Source organism: Anomaloglossus baeobatrachus, chromosome 3 (genome assembly GCF_048569485.1).
Source record: "Anomaloglossus baeobatrachus isolate aAnoBae1 chromosome 3, aAnoBae1.hap1, whole genome shotgun sequence".
NCBI lineage: Eukaryota > Metazoa > Chordata > Amphibia > Anura > Aromobatidae > Anomaloglossus > Anomaloglossus baeobatrachus.
In genome coordinates, this window is record NC_134355.1 from 431,979,219 (window position 1) to 432,000,106 (window position 20,888).

The window sequence follows — 20,888 nt, forward strand, 5'->3', positions numbered from 1 at the left end:
CCAGAGACTATTCATTTCTCAATAATGTTCCAATATTATTATTATTAATAATACTATTATTATGATTATTAGGCATGTGGGTTGATTATGGCTTCTTCATGCATTTAGCATTCCCATGACAGATAATTTTATAATATATTTATAATACCCCATTTACCAATAAACTAGTTACCTGAAACATTCTTCATCCTGATGTAGAGCTAAAATTAATATCTACAATTTAAACAAGACTGGGAGGGATATCAGTTCATTTTAGGACAAAGAACATGCTAAAAAAAATCCAAAAATAACAAACTATGATAAATAATACTAAATACATACAAATCACATCAAACGTCCAGACCTAATGGCCTACTTTCTGACATCATAATTCTGTTTCTATTTAAGAACCTTAGCAGACGTGTAATGGAGTGTACCCATTGTAACAAACGTGTAACTGTATTATGTGATATTTTTGTCTGCACCTAATTTCATACCTGCTGCTACATAACAAAAAAAAGCTATTGATAGAATAGTCGTCCTGACGTAATGGACTGTACACAGGAGGCAGAGATATTTCTAGCTAATGACTAGTCAATAGGGAGATGCTTGAATAACTAAAATTTGCTATTTCTTTGTAACCAACCAAATTATGTGCACCCGATGAATGTAAAGCAATTGGTTAACTCTAGAACACGCAACCATAGAAATCTACCATAGAAAACAAGTAACCTAGCAGGCCTGCGAGGCCCCAGGTATGCGTTCTAGGGTTAAAAGAACAATAAATATTTCATAGAATGTGATTTCATCATATTCTGTATTGCATTTAAACTCTTTAATGGTCAGCAGATCTCAGCTGTGGAGAGTAAATGCTGAAAAATAGCACTACCAAAAATATACCTGCATGGCAAAATCTGGATTTGTACTTAAATATTAACTTATTAAGAAATGTGTTATTGTTTATTAACCCTTACTTCACGACATGTGACGTATCAATGCAACATGGTTGGGAAGGGATTTCTGATTAGACATGAGGAATCTTAATCGGAAAATTACAAATTCGCACGATCCTTGGCAGGATTAGGTCAGGATCAGAAAACTTAACATTTGACTGAAATGTCGGAAATGTTCAGTTTACAGAAACTATCCACTTCCGGTCTCATCACAGCCATGTCAAGTATTGGCATGGCTGTAATTGGCCAGAGAAATCACTGTAAAAAAGGAAGCAAAAAGGTTAAAGCAGGACATACTTACTGAGTCTCTCCGCGGCTGCAGTGCTACTTCCATAGCCGCTATTTATCCATCATACATATTCACTGCTTTCCCTGCCAACTGGCGCCTCTGATTGACTGTAGTCAGACTGCGCCACCACCCTCTTTAACAGCGTTATACTGGTGTAAAATAAATAAATTTTAAAAATGCAGCGCGGTCCCCCTATATATTGATACCAGCACAGATAACACACAAAGCTACAGGTTAATCTTGGCTGTTGTGAATGGCGTTTGTGTGGGGGGTGTTTTGGAGCTCCCTCTGGTGGCCAGGAATGGCAGTCAAGCGGAGTCTGAGTCTGTGACTCAGACAGGTGTCAGCGTTAATTGGGAATTAAGGAAGTCCTATTGCAGACAAGCCTGGTGTATATAGGAGAGCACTTTTGCCTTGCTGGCGCTGGTGATAGTTGAATTTTTCTCAGTCACTGAACCTGGCTTGGAGTTCTGTCCTTCCCTATTTTCCTGTGCAAGACCTCTGCAGATAATTTTGCAAGCTGTTGCTTTGCTTCCTGATTTACACCTTCGGGTGTTTGTTTTTCTTTTGTTTTGTTTGGTATCTGTTTTCTTGCAGGTGAAGATTTGCTTTTCTAGTTTGGTGAGCATGAGGGTTCCCCTTTGCTAGCTCTTCTGCAAGAAAAGGGAGATTCTCCCTGTCAAAATTGATTATTTGCACTTTTGTATTTTTTGTGTTCTTTTTGGTATTTTGTTTCTCCCATTATTTACAAGAGTACCTGATATAGTGGGAGTGAGGTCGTTTGACCTCCAGGGCCATTTTTACTATCAGAAGATTGGTATTTTTCTGCAGGGTTTTTGTACTGACCGTAATCAGTTTCCTTTTCTTTCCTTTTGTATTTAGGTAGTTGGGCCTCACCTTTGCTAAATCTATTTTTCCTATCTGTGTATTGTGTTTTCCTACATCACCGTAATCTCTATATGTCAGGGCTAGCTATTCCTTTGGAGACTTCTCTGAGGCAAAGTATATTTCCTCATTTCTATCTGTGAGGTGTAGCTAGTTTCTCCGGCTGTGACGTGGCGTCTAGGTGTTTAGGAACGCTCCACGGCTACTTCTAGTGTGGTCTGATAGTTAGGGGATTGCGGTCAGCTAAGGTTCCAACTACTCTTGTTTTTCTTGGTGTTTTTCTACCTATGGGATTTTTTTGTAATCTTCCACGGCTAGCGGATCATAACACTTGGCTGTGTATCATAATAAAAAGAACCGCATGCGGCTTTTTTTTTTAAAAAAAAATATTTAAATAATTTTTAAAAAATTACGGTTTAAGCCCATCAGGAGGTCTGCAAAGGCAACATTGCATACGCTAACAATCTCAGCCAATTTTGCCCTCCAAAAGTCAATTGGTGCTCTTTCCCTTCCGAGCACTGCTGCGTGCCCAAAGTTTTCCATTACACGTGAGGTACCAGCATATTCAGGAGCAATTGCACAACAAACTGTATAGTCTGATTTCTCCTGTTACCCTTGTAAAAATGAAAAATTTGGGGCTAAAGCAATATCTTTCTGGAAATATCCATCCACATTGCTTATTTCCTGTGAAATACTTAAAGGGTTAATAACCTTCTTGAATGTGGTTTTGAGCATTTTGAGGGGTGCAGTTTTAAAATAGTGTAACTTTTTGGTATCTTCTGTTACATAGGACCCTCAAAGGCACTTCAAATGTGATCTGGTCCCTAAATAAAATGGTTTTGTAAAATTTGGGGGAAAGATGAGAAATTGCTTTAAACTCTTCTGACTTCATAACAAAAAAAAAAAGTTAAAAACAATTGTGCTGATATAAAGTAGACATGTGGCAAATGTTTAACTATTTCGTGTGATATAACTATCTGGTTTAAGGACATAAAAAGTCAAAGTTTGAAAATTGCAACATTTTAATTTTTTTCAATTTCTTTTGATATTTTCAGAAATAAATATGAATTATATTGACCAATCTTTACCACTAACATGAAGCACAATGTGTCATGAAAAAAAAATCTCAAAATCACTGAAATATATTGAAGCTTTCTAGAGTTAATACTTTGCAAAGTGACACTGGACAGAATTGAAGAAATTGGCCTAGTCAGGTGAAGGGGTAAAACGGGGTGAAGGGGTAAAATTAGACTCATATTCATTATTTAAAGTAATGGCATGCATGGCACATATTGGACTAGGCAAAAAGGAAGGTTAAATATAGAGCAAAAATCTAAAAACAAGTCACATGTGAAGTTGTATAGCTCAGTAGACAGTAGATCTCTTTGTGCTCTAGGATAGTTCTTGGATGCTATGGTCTCTTATACAATAAATAGAAGCCAATAATTCAGCTGACAGCTATGTCTTCCTACTCCTCCCTACACAGCAGCAGTCGATCTGCTGAGATCTGTGCTTCTGTGTTCTCTACAAGAGTGATCTCCTTTAGCTGCAGCTTATCCTGCCAAGAACAAATGGTCAGAAGTAAAAAATCGGACATGCGGGATTGTTAAGGAGAATTCCACATTTTCGGGAAATATCCTTCTAGTGAATGTTTGCTGAATCTCAAATCGAAGGTCACTTAGCGCCGGAAGAAGAAAATCAGACCACACAGAGATAGCTAGTATAAATTCCTTTCTCAGTGAAAAAAAGGTGCTGTCACACGCTTTGTTACAAGGCTTTTTATAGAGCAATAGTGGGTTAATCTTTTAGCAATATTCCTAAGTATGCCATTGGTTATATTAAAAGCATATGCAGAAAGCCTGTTATGTCTGTCCATATTTGGAATTTCCTCTCTAGCCCCTCCTGTTTTCCCACCCACCATAACTCACAGGGTCCCTGTCATGTAGCTGACGTGTCATAGATCAGATGCAGCCAGTCATCATTATCAACATTTTAATTTTTTCCCTTGTATTAGACATCATCGGCAGACATGCTTAGAGTATTTTGTTACTCATATAGAAAAGAAAACTTGGTTATAGAAAAGCATATAGAAAAAAATATTGCTTTCTCACAGTAGAAAACCACATAGAAAAATATATTGTATTCTCACAGGATCAACATCTCACCCAACATCATTTGTCTGGGGAGAATCAGTAGGCCCCCATTCACATTAGACTGTCAACCAAGCCTGCTGATATTGTTGGGTTCTGACGCTGTTAGGCTAATCTGTATGTGGTCCATTAGGTTTTAGTTTTTACATACCACATATTTGTTACACCTAAAAATACTTGTGTTTTGCCACTGATATTTTAAATAAATTTGTTTAAATTTGTTTTACAGCCAAAAAACAATATACATTTTTTTCTTCGAATATAACACCCAGCAAATATGTTATTCTGCAAAAGATAAAGATCTAGCAATCCTTAGTGACTCCATAAATATTGATTTATCTCTAAGTGTTATATTGCCGTAGGGTCAGTTCCATAAATATCGATTTTTCACTAGGCCTTGTATCACCTTGGGATATCTCTGAAAATACATGTGTTAGTCTAGATACTAACAACCGGTCTCTCGTAACTAATAGATTTCTTCAACAAAGGGCTGTAAGGGATTTGATCTTAAATGTCCTTTCACCACATGTTTAATAGCTTTTCAATTAGATATTTTCCTAATATGAGTGGGCTCATAATGAAGCTGGTTTGCCCTGATATTTTTGCATTCATAGTGGTAAATTTCTTTATCCTCTTAGTGACAGAGACAATTTTGACCTTAATCAAGCACCTTTTTTCCAAATTTGAAATGTGTCATTTCATGTAGTAATATCTCTGGAATGCTTCTCGATATCCCGGTGATTCTGAGACTGACATTTCATGACACATTGTACTTTATAAGGTAATAAAGCCGGCACAGTGGGTATAGGGTCTGTGCTCGAGGAAAGGACTAATGCCTGCTTTACACGCTTCAATAAATCTTTAAATCCGTTGTCGGGGTCAAGTTGTAAGTGACGCACATCCTGCATCGTTCGTGACGTATTTGCGTGTGACACCTACGTGCAATCAAGATTGAACGAAAATACGGTGATCGCATACACGTCATTTATTCCTCATACATTGGACGTTTTGTTGTATGAACCTAGTCAATTGAAACGTGTGACATCCCTCATACGATTGTGATGTCTGAGGCTATGTGCGCAGGTGTGCGCTCTGCACCGCAGCTTAAAAAAGGTCTGCTTCAGAGCGCAGCTGAAAAGCTGCGTTCTGAAGCGCCTCACAATGTCTGTCATTCACTAATCTCTGTCAGTCCGTCACTATCTCTGTCCCTCTCTCTCTGTCCATGTCAGTCTATCCCTCTTACCCCCTCTCTCATACTCACCAATCTCCGATCCCCGGCCCGGCTCTGCACGGCATTCACACTGCTCCGGCGGCTTTTACTGTTTTAAAAAAGCCGGCCGCCCATTAAACAATCTCGTATTCCCTGCTTTCCCCGCCCACCGGCGCCTATGATTGGTTACAGTGAGACACGCCCCCACGCTGAGTGACAGGTGTCACACTGCACCCAATCACAGCAGCCGGTGGGCGTGTCTATACTGTGCAGTGAAATAAATAATTAAAAAAAACGGCGTGCGGTCCCCCCCAATTTTAAAACCAGCCAGATAAAGCCATACGGCTGAAGGCTGGTATTAACCATAACGTGGAGCTCCCCAGCCTAACAATATCAGCCAACAGCCGCCCAGAATTGCCGCATACATTAGATGCGACAGTTCTGGGACTGTACCCGGCTCTTCCCGATTTGCCCTGGTGCGTTGGCAAATCGGGGTAATAAGGAGTTATTGGCAGCCCATAGCTGCCAATAAGTCCTAGATTAATCATGTCAGGCGTCTATGAGACACCTTCCATGATTAATCTGTAAATTACAGTAAATAAACACACACACGCCCGAAAAAATCCTTTATTAGAAATAAAAACACAAACATATACCCTGGTTAACCACTTTAATCAGCCCCAAAAAGCCCTCCATGTCCAGCGTACTCCAGGATGGTCCAGCGTCGCATCCAGCGCTGCTGCATGGAGGTGACCGGAGCTGCAGCAGACACAGCCGCTCCGGTCACCTCCACACAGCAAATGAAGACAGCCGCGCGATCAGCTGAGCTGTCACTGAGGTTACCCGCTGTCACTGGATCCAGCGGTGGATGCAGCGGTGGCCGCGGGTCACCTCAGTGACAGCTCAGCTGATCGCGCTACTCACCTCAGTTGCTGCGTGGAGGTGAGAGGAGCAGCGGTGAGTAGCGCGATCAGCTGAGCTGTCACTGAGGTTACCCGCGGCCACCGCTGCATCCACCGCTGGATCCAGTGACAGCGGGTAACCTCAGTGACAGCTCAGCTGATCGCGCGGCTGTCTTCATTAGCTGTGTGGAGGTGACAGGAGCGTCTGTGTCTGCTGCAGCTCCGGTCACCTCCATGCAGCAGCGCTGGAAGCGACGCTGGAGCATCCTGGATTACGCCGGACATGGAGGGCTTTTTTGGGCTGATTAAAGTGGTTAACCAGGGTATATGTTTGTGTTTTTTATTTCTAATAAAGGATTTTTTCGGGTCTGTGTGTTTATTTACTGTAATTTACAGATTAATCATGGAAGGTGTCTCATAGACGCCTGACATGATTAATCTAGGACTTATTGGCAGCTATGGGCTGCCATTAACTCCTTATTACCCCGATTTGCCAACACACCAGGGCAAATCGGGAAGAGCCGGGTACAGTCCCAGAACTGTCGCATCTAATGTATGCGGCAATTCTGGGAGGCTGTTGGCTGATATTGTTAGGCTGGGGGGCTCCCCATAACGTGAAGCTCCCCATCCTGAGAATACCAGCCTTCAGCCGTATGGCTTTATCTGGCTGGTTTTAAAATTGGGGGGGACCGCACGCCGTTTTTTTTAATTATTTAATTATTTATTTCACTACACAGTATAGACACGCCCACCGGCTGCTGTGATTGGGTGCAGTGTGACACCTGTCTCTCAGCGTGGGGGCGTGCCTCACTGTAACCAATCATAGGCGCCGGTGGGCGGGGAAAGCAAGGAATACGAGATTGTTTAATGGGCGGCCGGCTTTTTCAAAACAGTAAAAGCCGCCGGAGCAGTGTGAATGCCGTGCAGCGCCAGGGATCGGGGATCGGTGAGTATATGAGAGAGGGCTGCTCAATTCAGTTACTCAGGAGATTAGCGGTCACCGGTGAGTCTTCACTGGTGACTGCTAATCAGGATGCGACACAGACAGAGCCGCAGCATGGCAATGAAGTCGGGTGAAGTTCACCCGAGTTCATTCTGACAGTGCGGCTCTTTCTGTGTCTGCTGTCATCGGCCATTCAGCTCTGCTACATGGCTGTCTGTGTCTGCTGTTAGCGGCCATGTAGCAGAGCTGAATGGCAGATGACATAGTAAAAACGCATCCCTACACATTACACACGCTTGTCAAGTCAATAAATAAAATAAAAAAAAAAAAAAAAAAAAAAGGTGCCCAATGCATACGTCACAGAACACATGATCTAAAGGATCCCACATAAAATTGATCAATTTAACAGACTACTAACGCACGTGTGACAGCAAATGAACGACCTACGTGCAATCTCATTCAATCGCATATGCGACCTGGGCGTGTCACATCGCATACGAGATCGCACACCTAATTGTAAGGTGTAAAGCTGGCTTAAGTCCTCAAATGCAGAAGATAAAATCTCAGCATCAAATGAGACAAAATTGGTTCAATAATGCTGAAAAAAGTGAAGTTTTCTTCCAATTCTGTCATCGTTCAACGTTTTGACCTCTTCGAGGTCTTTGTCAGGGATATCTGTTATGTATAAGGAATGTGATTTAAAACACTTACAATATATACAATATGTACAATATTTACATGGTAATACAAAAAATATTTATGTGTAATAACAATATTGATAAGCAGATATAAACAAACGTACAAAAAACGATGAAAGGACCTAAGGTCATGGAGGGAGAGGAGGGAAAGGTGGTGGTAAAATGGAAAGGAAGGAGATGGAGAGGGACGCTTTTGTTTTTTATTTCTATAGCTCTTCTTTACTAACTACCATTCTCTTCTTCTCTTCCCTCTCCATCCCCTTCCCTTCTGTTTCCCACCACCCTTCCCTCCTCTCCCTCCATTACCTCATTACTAGAGATGAGCGAACCGGTCGCGGTTCGGCTCGAGTTCGGTTCGCCGAACGGAGGTCTCGTTCGAGTTCTGTTCGGCGAACCGGTTCGGCGAACCACTCGAACTGCATAGGAAACAATGGGAGGCAATCACAAACACATAAAAACACCTAGAAAACACCCTCAAAGGTGTCCAAAAGGTGACAAACAACTCACAACACAACACAAACACATGGGAAAGTGACAAGGACATATACTCATGCGAAAACAAAAGAGCAGGACAAGGAAAAAGAGGAGGAGACACAGATATATAAGTATATGCAAGGAAACATCGATGCCATTACTGTGCAACTTGAGCCCTGCTTATTTTAGGCTTCCAATCTGGATAAATTGCCTGAGCTCGTCACGTACACCTTGGGGATCTTGTCGTGTCCTGCAGCCAGCGTTGTCTCGGAACCTGTCTTCAGTGCTGCTGGGGGTCTGCTGGCAGATAAGCACACGCGTCTGTCCACTGACAATGTAGAAATGGCTCTCCGAGGACTTTTCTTCCCCTGGGTCATCCAGGGGAGGCGAAAGACACGCATATTTTTGAGAGTGCTTCATGCAAAGCATCTTTTTCATTTTGAAAAGGGGGATCAACTGATGCCAGTCAAGTGGGGTGTGTGTGGCCCAATTAGTGGAAACGAGGGAGACTGTGGTTGGAGTCCCCTTGCTGTGTTTCTAAAAGAACCAAGATGAACAAGTCATGGCTCTCAGAGGACTTTTCTTCCCCTGGGTCAGCCAGACAAGAAATCTGTGGAGAGAAAAGCGCATATAGGGTCTTACCCCAGTATATAAGGGGTGGGCGGAGGGTGAAACTACTCACCAGATGTCGTTGTGAGAGTCACAACAACTGTATTTGCATGTAGAATCTGATCCAAGGCTGCAGCCACCCAATTGGCAGATAACAGAGAGCAAAAGAGAAGGGTGTTTGATACTGCGCCAAAGGATCACAGGAACAGATGTTTAGATTAATGCATCTTTATTTCATCCAGGTCTACGCGTTTCCGGAGCCACTGCCCCCTTCCTCAGGACCGTCAGGAAAGACAAAACATCAAATCCCTTGTTTTGTCTTTCCTGACGGTCCTGAGGAAGGGGGCAGTGGCTCCGGAAACGCGTAGACCTGGATGAAATAAATATGCATTAATCTAAACATCTGTTCCTGTGATCCTTTGGCGCAGTATCAAACACCCTTCTCTTTTGCTCTCTGTTACCTGGGTCAGCCAGGGGAGGCGAAAGGCACGCATATTTTTGAGAGTGCTTCATGCAAAGCATCTTTTTCATTTTGAAAACGGGGATCAACTGATGACAGTCAAGTGGGGTGTGTGTGGCCCAATTAGTGGCAACGAGGGAGACTGTGGTTGGAGTCCCCTCACTGTTTTTTACATGATTTTCAAAGTGCATGACATGCCTAAGAGGTTTAGTTTCAGCATCTCAAACTTGTTGGCTACAGAAAGGCTGCCTTTACACCCTTTTGTCACCGAGGATTTTCGAGACCTTATGCCCATTGCAGTACCCCAAAAGCCGATGGCCATTTGCCACTCCTTCTCCAAGAAAGGGGTGCCCGCGCTAACACAGCAGGTCGCACACAACATCACCGCTTCCTTGAGAAACTCTGTGTGTGACAGGGTGCATTTCACCACAGATACTTGGAACAGTAAGCATGGACAGGGGCATTTCATATTGCTGACTGGGCACTGGGTAACTATGGTGATACAGTTAGGTCCAGAAATATTTGGACAGTGACACAATTTTCGCGAGTTCGGCTCTGCATGCCACCACATTGGATTTGAAATGAAACCTCTACAACAGAATTCAAGTGCAGATTGTAACGTTTAATTTGAAGGTTTGAACAAAAATATCTGATAGAAATTGTAGGAATTGTACACATTTCTTTACAAACACTCCACATTTTAGGAGGTCAAAAGTAATTGGACAAATAAACCAAACCCAAACAAAATATTTTTAATTTCAATATTTTGTTGCGAATCCTTTGGAGGCAATCACTGCCTTAAGTCTGGAACCCATGGACATCACCAAACGCTGGGTTTTCTCCTTCTTAATGCTTTGCCAGGCCTTTACAGCCGCAGCCTTCAGGTCTTGCTTGTTTGTGGGTCTTTCTGTCTTAAGTCTGGATTTGAGCAAGTGAAATGCATGCTCAATTGGGTTAAGATCTGGTGATTGACTTGGCCATTGCAGAATGTTCCACTTTTTTGCACTCATGAACTCCTGGGTAGCTTTGGCTGTATGCTTGGGGTCATTGTCCATCTGTACTATGAAGCGCCGTCCAATCAACTTTGCGGCATTTGGCTGAATCTGGGCTGAAAGTATATCCCTGTACACTTCAGAATTCATCCGGCTACTCTTGTCTGCTGTTATGTCATCAATAAACACAAGTGACCCAGTGCCATTGAAAGCCATGCATGCCCATGCCATCACGTTGCCTCCACAATGTTTTACAGAGGATGTGGTGTGCCTTGGATCATGTGCTGTTCCCTTTCTTCACCAAACTTTTTTCTTCCCATCATTCTGGTACAGGTTGATCTTGGTCTCATCTGTCCATAGAATACTTTTCCAGAACTGAGCTGGCTTCATGAGGTGTTTTTCAGCAAATTTAACTCTGGCCTGTCTATTTTTGGAATTGAATGGTTTGCATCTAGATGTGAACCCTTTATATTTACTTTCATGGAGTCTTCTCTTTACTGTTGACTTAGAGACAGATACACCTACTTCACTGAGAGTGTTCTGGACTTCAGTTGATGTTGTGAACGGGTTCTTCTTCACCAAAGAAAAGTATACGGCGATCATCCACCACTGTTGTCATCCGTGGACGCCCAGGCCTTTTAGAGTTCCCAAGCTCACCAGTAAATTCCTTTTTTCTCAGAATGTACCCGACTGTTGATTTTGCTACTCCAAGCATGTCTGCTATCTCTCTGATGTATTTTTTCTTTTTTTCAGCCTCAGGATGTTCTGCTTCACCTCAATTGAGAGTTCCTTAGACCGCATGTTGTCTGGTCACAGCAACAGCTTCCAAATGCAAAACCACACACCTGTAATCAACACCAGACCTTTTAACTACTTCATTGATTACAGGTTAACGAGGGAGATGCCTTCAGAGTTAATTGCAGCCCTTAGAGTCCCTTGTCCAATTACTTTTGGTCCCTTGAAAAAGAGGAGGCTATGCATTACAGAGCTATGATTCCTAAACCCTTTCTCCGATTTGGATGTGAAAACTCTCATATTGCAGCTGGGAGTGTGCACTTTCAGCCCATATTATATATATATAATTGTATTTCTGAACATGTTTTTGTAAGCAGCTAAAATAACAAAACTTGTGTCACTGTCCAAATATTTCTGGACCTAACTGTAGATGGAGAAGTGTCTGCTGTACAAGTCTTTCCGTCCCCACGAGTTGTGTGTTTCAATCCTTCCTCTGTATGTACAAGTTCCTCCACTGCTTCTGCCTCATCAACCTCGTGTTGTTCCTGCACCTCAGCCCAAACCCTGTGTGGTCAGGCCACCCTTCCTTGTAACTGCGCCCAAGGAATCCCACACACCTCCTTACTATGCTGGCAGCAGAGCTCAAGGCCATCAGGCGGTCAAATGTTTACTTTGAAATGTAGGGGAAATGTGAGACACCGCTGAGGAGTTGTGGACGGTTAGCTCTGTAGAGTGAGACCGAGTTTCATCAATGGTTGTCTCCACTCAACCAGCAGCCAGGGAATGCCGGGTGCGACAATGATGCTAAACAGTCTGCGGCCCTTCTTCACGGCAATGTGACACACGTGCCTTGTATGGCTCACGTGTTGAATCCGAATCTCCAGCAATTTTTAAAACACTATCCCGGCCTACATGTCCTTCTGTCGAGGGCACGGTGTAATGCCTGCCTGGATTGACACACTCAGACGGGCTGTAAAGAATAGGCTAGAGGGAACCCACTCACCAAGCTGGACCCCCAGAACCCTGAAACCCTTTAATCCCTATACAGTGATGTTGAATGACACAATACCTGTGGAAGGCTGCAGTTCCAGAGAATAGTAGTCATGCAGGGTCAAAACATTAATTGAGGAAGAGGAACAGAATGGGAGGGACAGGACTTAATCAGAAAACAAGCAGAGGTGAAATGCAAATCGGCCAACGAGGTACCGAGATAGCAAGCAGGAAAAGTAGTCAGGTAACAAGCACACAAACTCATAAAACTAAACTGGGGGTAACAGTAACCAGAGGTTCATAGCTATGTCTGGCAGTGGTCTTCAGAAAGGAGGGGCCTAAAAAAAGGGGTGTTGTGTCTTCCCATTAGTTGTAGCTGAATGATGGTACTTCATCTGTGAGATACCCACCACCTGCATTCAGCCATTGGTTCTGCATATGTCAAGGTAACGCATCCCAGTGGGTGAGCATAACCTGCGTCCACCTGCGCCGCTGGCGTCGACTCCTCTCCCATCATCAGCACTATGCACGAAAGGAACACGTTGTCACCTTGCGACAGGAGTACAAATTGAAGTAGCGGACTACGTTGGTGACTTAACAGCCGTGTGCGGCAATGATGCAAACATGTCTGCGGGCCTTCGACAGGGCAATGTGACACACGTGACTTGTATGGTTCACGTGTTTAATCTGATTCTCCAGCAATTTTTAAAACAATATCCCGGCCTACATGGCCTCGTACAGCGGGCACGCTCACTATGTGCTCACTTCCATCGTTCGCACCCAGCAGCTCAACAACTTTCATCACTCCTGAAGTCTTAAGGTCTGGCGGTTAAACACCTGAAATGCGATGTTCCGACACGCAGGAATTGGAATCTGCACATGTTGTAACGTCTGTGGCAGCACCGCAGAGCCCTGCTGAAATACGTTATAATGTATACCCTGGGCTAACTTGATCCAGAGGTGGTGCAGATCACGCTGCTGGAGTGGTGTCAGATCAAGGACCTATACACCCTTCTACACAGTTTACAAATGTCGACAAAGATGTTTAACACTGGCGATGCCATTCTCAGCGTGACAATTTTGGTCATCTACATGATGGAGCACACTGTAAGCATTATTCGGAGTCAGGTGTTGGTCCAAGAGGAAGGGAGGAAGTACTGGAGGAGTCATATGCGGAAGGGATAACAAGATCTACAAGGTCCAGATGGTCAGCGGCACCTTGGCGGCAGTCATGGTACGGTGGGGGAGAGGGATTATCAAGGGCGCATAGTATCAGCAAAACAGTTGAGGAAGGTGCAGGAGCCCAGGAAGAAATGGAGGATAAAATGGCGATGGGCATGGAAGACTTAGTAGATTAGTGAGAGCTTGCTCACATTTCGGTTGTGCGAGGTTGTGGGGAGAGGGCAGAGGAAGGAGGCACGATTCTCACCTCTCCACCACCAACACACCAAGGACTTGGTCCTCCTGGATGCTCAAGACACATGAGTGCCTTCTTGCTGCACTACCTACAACATGACCCTCGGATTGAACGAATTCCAAGTCATGCTGACTACTGGGTTGCCACACTGTTATATTCCCGGTACAACACAAAATTTTGCGAAATAACTCCTGCCATAGAAAGGGACGCACGTATGCAGGAGTATCAGCAGAAGGTGTTACGCAATCTTACATCTGCTTTTCCACTAAACACCAGTGGTGCACAGAGTGAATCTCAATGCTTTTTCATCGATAGGAGGAAATGGTCTTACTTGTCCACATCTGAGGGACCGAGGGCTGGCTGCTGTGCTGAGACGGCGTTGAGTATGGTGTCTCTGCAGAGTTGCATTTTTGGTCATATACAAACTGAGTTGAAAAAGGACAGACGCTGGTGGAAAGGGGAACAGGTGTGTTGGAAAGGGTAAAAAAGTTTGTGTCCGATGGTTTGGTGGTTAAGCAACAGTAACATTTGCTGAAGAAACAACATCTGTTATGGTGGGACTGGCAGATTTGGATAAGGTGGTATATACTATGTTACTGCTATATAAAAAATATTAAGAAGAAAAGAAAGAGAAAGGTAGATATCCCAATCGCCATTCGGTGTCCACCGTGCTCACAGATGGAAAAGGAGAGGTTGGCAACTGGAAGGTTAGGTGGAGGATACAGAGCAGGTTGACTCTGAAACAAATAGTGGCCTGAACCGAGTTAGACGCCACTCGGATCTGGAGACTTGGAGCCCTGTTAGCGTGACAGGGTCCACATGACCACCCAGCCCCGGAACTCCCTGTTAACAACACAGGGGCCATTGGTTACGCTGTCCGTGTGCGTAGAGGACACACCTGTGGATAGCAGGCGCATCAGCAGCAGCAGGCCTGTTTATGCCACTGGGCTGCACTAGCAGGACTGGTAGGACAGGAGCTGTTCTTAAACGTTCTGCGTTACAAACTGTGGTGGCGGCCTGCATCGATGACCTATCCCTGCCTACCTCTGGCCTAAAGCCGCAATGGGCTCAACACATGGAGGTGTGCTCTTTCGGAGCATAACAGAAGACTGGGCACCTTCTTGTTGGCTCCAGCCCCAAACCAGGGTGGACCACAATGCACCTCCTGGAGACAAAAGCAGAGTGACACGTCATAAGTGGCATTACTAGCGTCCTATTTTGAACTGCCACTTGAATGATGACCTCATGGCTGCCACAACCAAAACACCTCAACAGTCATCGTCTGACCAACAACAATGAGGTGACAAGTCATGGGGCGGCCCTCTGCAAGCCTGTTGGGAGTGGCCTGGCCAAATTGTCAGGACACCTGATGCCCTGTGGTCTATATGGGCACCCCACATCAGGGGCAGGGCCATAGAGTTCATTACCCGACCTAGCCTCTGATGCAGTAAGTGCCTGTGCATGCTCAGTAGCATGAAATACAGTTTCTGAAAAAAAGACTATCCGCTGCAGCATGCTGTCTAGGCACAACACAGGACTTAGACCCGGCACGGAGTGCAAGTACCTGTGCAAAGAGGCTTTTCTCAGTCAGTGTGAAGCCCCACAGGTGTTGCCTTGGTGCATTACCTTCAGGGACTCCACGTGGAGGAAGAGTCTGGTCACACTTAGGTTGCTTCTTTATATGTATTTTCGTGACGCCACTCTCGGTATTGCGGTCAGTGGGGACCGCCACTGCAGTGTAAGGGGACACCTGGGGCTGATGTTGGGTGCAGTTAGTTTTAGTGGCCTCCCGAGAGTGAGTCAAGCACCAGGGCCCTGTGTAAGTGTGTTGAGCCGCAGGTCGCAGAATGACTCAGGCACAGTCCAAACGAGCATGCGCTGTAGCCCAAAATTAAGACTTTGCCTCAAGAATGACACAGTCAGGCAGAGCATGCTCAGTTGGCGAAACACTGGAGTTAGGCTGCAGCTGGGGTAAATCGGCACACAGGAAAGAGCAACTGTGGAAACACTTCGTTCAATTGTGAGGGGAGTCATTTTGGAGTTTGGTGAGGAGTACCGTAACGCCAGTGAGCAGCATCCTGTGCCACAGACCAACTTTCTTCTGGTGCTGTCTATACTGTTAACCATGATAGGAGTGTAAAGTCTGTATTTATGGCAATTGGACATCACATTACCCGGGTACGGTAGACTGTGCCCAGACAGTAATGCGTGCACGCAACACTTTGTTTTATTATGAAAACACATAACTGTTCTGGGTAGGATGACTATATAGACAATCACACTTGCTGCCTCTGCACTGTCAAATTGTCACGTACAGTTTAAATCATAGAGGGACAGCGACACATGTTTGCATTGAATGTTGCTTTTCAATATTTACATGACTGTGTTGCAGAGCTGTGTGGTTTGCATTCACACTGTTATCATCTGCCTTATCTGTGAGGCTTCAGCTAACAAGAGTATTCAGGGTGGGTGATGTGTTTTGTCTATGTTTAGGTAGATAACTGGGAAGCTCTTGTGATGCGCCACTAGTAAGTTGTCTTCGCACACACACACACACACACACACACACACACTAACACACACAAACACACAATTACTGCTGCTACGCAGAGGGCTTAGCAAGCAGTAGGCAACTGAATAGATTGTTCTATTATTTCAATTTAATGCATGGTTCTTATTGTTTGTTTTGGGAAAGTGAAAGAATCATTTATGAACCCAACTGCAAACAGTGCTTTTCATGTTGCGTGGTTTTGCTGCATACTGTGGATCCCACCAAATACAAGACTTAAAATGAAGCATAAGTCGCAAAGGGAATTTCACTGTGCTACAATGCGGCCTAGCGGGGCTGTGCAACCACCATCTGCCCCATCACGTGCATCTGCGTGCTCTTCATCCTCTGTGACTGTGGGGACAGCAGTCACACATGCTTTTTCACACTGAACTTCCACCCCGTTACCCGTAAGCGGGAGTGTGATTGGCAGGTCATCACTTGTTTTTTAAGTGCAAACAGATGGTATTGTTGAGCTGTCAGACACCATTGGATGAAGGAAACATTATATCCACGCCTGCACCTTCGTCAAAGATTGGCTGGACTACCTGCAGTTAATTATTGCGTTCCACAAATGGAAAGGAGTGTAGAATGCACATGTGTTGTACCTTGCTTGGCAGCAAAGGAACAATATCTTAGTATTCCAGACAATTTTAGGATGACAGAAAAAGTGTCAGCTCTTCGGGCAAATTAAATAGTGTGGCAAAAGTGGGCAAGTGGGTACAGTGGCCGTGTTCTGTGTGTACCAGGACAGTAAAGAAAGCCTCACTTTCTATCCCTCCTAATGATGAAATGCAGCAAGGAATTCCCTGAGTTTGCTATAAAAATAGCGTTGCAAAATGTGCATGAGGTTGTCATGCAGAGGTGCTAAAAATAGCTTGGCACCATTGTGGCACAAATGGAGTACAACAGCCACTTCTTGTATGCCACAAACTGGCAGCATTTTTGGCTATTATTATAGCTTATTAAAAACAGAGCAGGAGGGTGTCATGCAGAGGTGCTAGAAATAGCTTGGCATCAGTGGAGCACAAATGGAGTACAACAGCAACTTTTTGTATGCCACTAACTGGCAGCATTTTTTGCTATTATTATAGCTTATTAAAAACAGAGCAGGAGGGTGTCATGCAGAGGTGCTAGAAATAGCTTGGCACCAGTGGAGCACAAATGGAGTACAACAGCCACTTTTTGTATGCCACTAACTGGCAGCATTTTTTGCTATTATTATAGCTTATTAAAACAGAGCAGGAGGGTGTAATGCAGAGGTGCTGGAAATAGCTTGGCACCATTGGGGCACAAATGGAGTACAACAGCCACTTTTTGTATGTTACTAACTGGCAGCATTTTTTGCTATTATTATAGCTTATTAAAACAGAGCAGGAGGGTGTAATGCAGAGGTTCTGGAAATAGCTTGGCACCATTGGGGCACAAATGGAGTACAACAGCCACTTTTTGTATGCCACTAACTGGCAGCATTTTTTGCTATTATTATAGCTTATTAAAAACAGAGCAGGAGGGTGTCATGCAGAGGTGCTAAAAATAGCTTGGCACTAGTGGGGCACAAATGGAGTACAGCAGCCACTTTTTGGATGCCACTAAGATTACTCAGTCTTTGCTAGCATAATGGCTTAGTAAAAATGAGCTTGAGTGTGCAATGCAGAGGTGCTGCAAATAGATTTGCACTAGTGGGACACTAATGGAAGTCCAACAGCCACTTTTAGGATGCCACTAAGTTTACTCAGTGTTTGCTAGTATAATGGCTTAGTAACAATGAGCTTGAGTGTGCAATGCAGAGGTGCTGCAAATAGATTTGCACTAGTGGGACACTAATGGAAGTCCAACTGCCACTTTTAGGATGCCACTAAGTTTCCTCAGTGTTTGCTAGTATAATGGCTTAGTAACAATGAGCTTGAGTGTGCAAAGGGCAGGAGGGTACAGTGGCAGGGTTGTGGGTCAGTGTACAGGAAAGGAAGCCTCCCTTTCTATCCCTCCTAATGGGGAAATGCAGCGAGGAAGTCCCTGAGCTTAGCTACACAGATGCTGTTATCTTCTGTAGCTGTTAAAATCTGTTTCCACGGACCTGACTGTCACCTATGGCTCTGAGCCTGCTGTTATTAGCCCTTACAAGGGCTAATAGAAACTTCTATCCCTATTCTATATAGCGCTGTGTGTAGAGCGTACACAGCAGTATCGGAGACAGGAGCTACGCCAGCGGTGACTGACACCCAGACGCAGAAGAGATAATGGCGTCCGGATGGGCAGATACCAGTTTTTCTAATGCAGGGACATGTGACATGGACATCCTATCACACATGCCGTTGCTTCTCTGGCTAAAAGTCCACTTAGCTGTGTGTGTGTCTGGGATTGGCTGACATGCCCCACTACACGCGCGCGCTTAGGGAAGGAAGACAAGGGAAAAAAAAACGGCGATCGCCATTATCCCAGCAGCAGTGATCTGAATGCGCTGTTCCCGCACACTATACGCTGAAATTTCATAATAGTGTGAGTCACAGAGTGACTTACACTATTACAGCGGAAAGCCAGCTAGTAATTAGCTTGGCGTTTTGCTGCTAGAACCGTTCTCGAACGTATCTAGAACTATTGAGCTTTAGTAAAAAGCTCGAGTTCTAGTTCGATCTAGAACAGCCCCCAAAATCACTCGAACCGCGAACTGGAGAACCACGAACCGCGCTCAACTCTACTCAGTACCTAAGGTTCTTTCATCGATTTTTGCACATATGTAAAGTATATATCTGTGTATTGATATTGTTGTTACACATATATTTTTTGTGGTACCATGTAAATATTGTTTATATTGCACATGTTCTAAATCAAATTCCTTGTACATAACAGATATCCTTGACAAAGACCTCGAGGAGGTCGAAACGTTGGATTATTTCTGTGGGCCGAATTGGAATAAAACTTGACTTTTAGCAGCATTATTGAACCAATTTTGTCTCATTTGGTGCTGAGGTTTTACCTTCTACATGGTACTTATGTTACTGGTACATTTTGGTTGATATGTTTTGAATTTTTTTATCAAAATATCCTACATTTAACAAAAATGTTGAAAAATTAGCACTTTTCAAACTTTGAATGATACCTTTAAACTAGATAATCATATCAAATAACTAATAAACAACATTACTCATTTGTCTACTTTATATCAGCATAATTTTTAAATGTCCTTTTTTATTTTATTAGAATGTTTCAAGGAAATTCAGAAAACCTATTTTTTCATAGACTAAGACTAATATAGATTCAAAGTGACTTTGATGAACCTATTTCTTGGAAATCCCCAAAAATGACACCATTTTAAAAACTGCAACCCCTCCAAGTTATTCAAAACGGCTTTCATGAAATTTGTTAAACCTTCAATGTTTTACAGGATAATATGCAAAGTGAAATGAAAAAAAATTGATATTTTTTTTACTCTACAATATTGATTTAGCTCCAAATGTGTCCTTTCACAAGGTGAAAATGTGTCCCAAAATTGTTTATACAACGTCTCCCGAATGTAGCAATACCCTCATATGTGGTTAAAAACCGCTGTTTGGGCACACAGCAGGGCTGAGAAAGGGAGAATGACTATTTGATCTGTTGAGTACATATTTGGTTGGAATGGTTTGCAGAGCCCCTGAGGTGCCAAAACAACACAAACCTCCCACGAGTGACCCCAGGACTCATTTTAGTTGAGCACTATTTTTTTTTTTTTTTTTTAAAGCACAAATTTGTCTAGAATAAATTGGATATGCCATGGTGCATTTGTAGAGTGCCTGATGTATCAAAAAAACATAAACTCCCCCAAATGACACCATTTTGGAAGTTGAATTCATCTAGGGGTGTAGTCACCATTTTCAAACCATAGATGCTTTACAGAATTTTATAACTGGCCCATGAATTCTAAAAATTAATTTTTACCACTAAAATGTTACAAGGTATAATTGCAGAAAGTGAACCCCACATTTTATAATGCCATTTCTATAGCATGTGGCAGTAGCCCATACGAGGCTGTACTTTACTATTTATGCACATCGTAGGACCCAGTAGGAAAGAACAACCATTTGGCTTTTGGAATACAGAGCCACTGATATGCCAGAGCAGCAAGAGAAAGCCCATAGGTAATCCCATTTTGGAAACTACTCTTCTCGAGAAGTCATCTATTGCTACAATACGTATTTTGAACCCACAGGCACCTCAAAGAAGTTTATAACAGTTACCGTAAAAATAAAAAAAATACATTTTTGATACTAAATTGCTATATTACTGCAATTTTTTCATTTTCTTATGGATAATAGATGAAAATGGTAATACGAAATTACGGTTTGGCCACACAGCACAGCTTAGAAAGAAGGAGCACTATTTGACTTTTGCCACGTAGATTTACTGGATTAGTTTGCAGGAGCAATTTGCAGAGCCTCTAAGGTGCCAGAACATAACAGTGACCCCATTTTGGTTATTAGATCCCTCGATGAATTCATCTATGAGTGTAGTGACTATTTTGTCCCCAAAGGCGTTTTCCAGAGAAAAAGCATGCAAATAATGTTGGAGAGTGAAAATCGCAAATATGCCAAATTAATACCTAATATGTTGTACTAAGATTGTGCTTCATGTGGTTACATGCATGTTGTAAATTGTTACGTAAGCTCTCCCCATC

At 43.4% G+C, this 20,888-nt stretch overlaps 1 protein-coding gene across 1 annotated transcript in view; it reads right to left on the reverse strand.

The window, feature by feature from the left end:
• The window catches only part of NMUR1 (neuromedin U receptor 1), a 218,331-nt gene that overhangs the window by 129,543 nt on the left and 67,900 nt on the right, over positions 1–20,888 (reverse strand). The window lies entirely within an intron of this gene.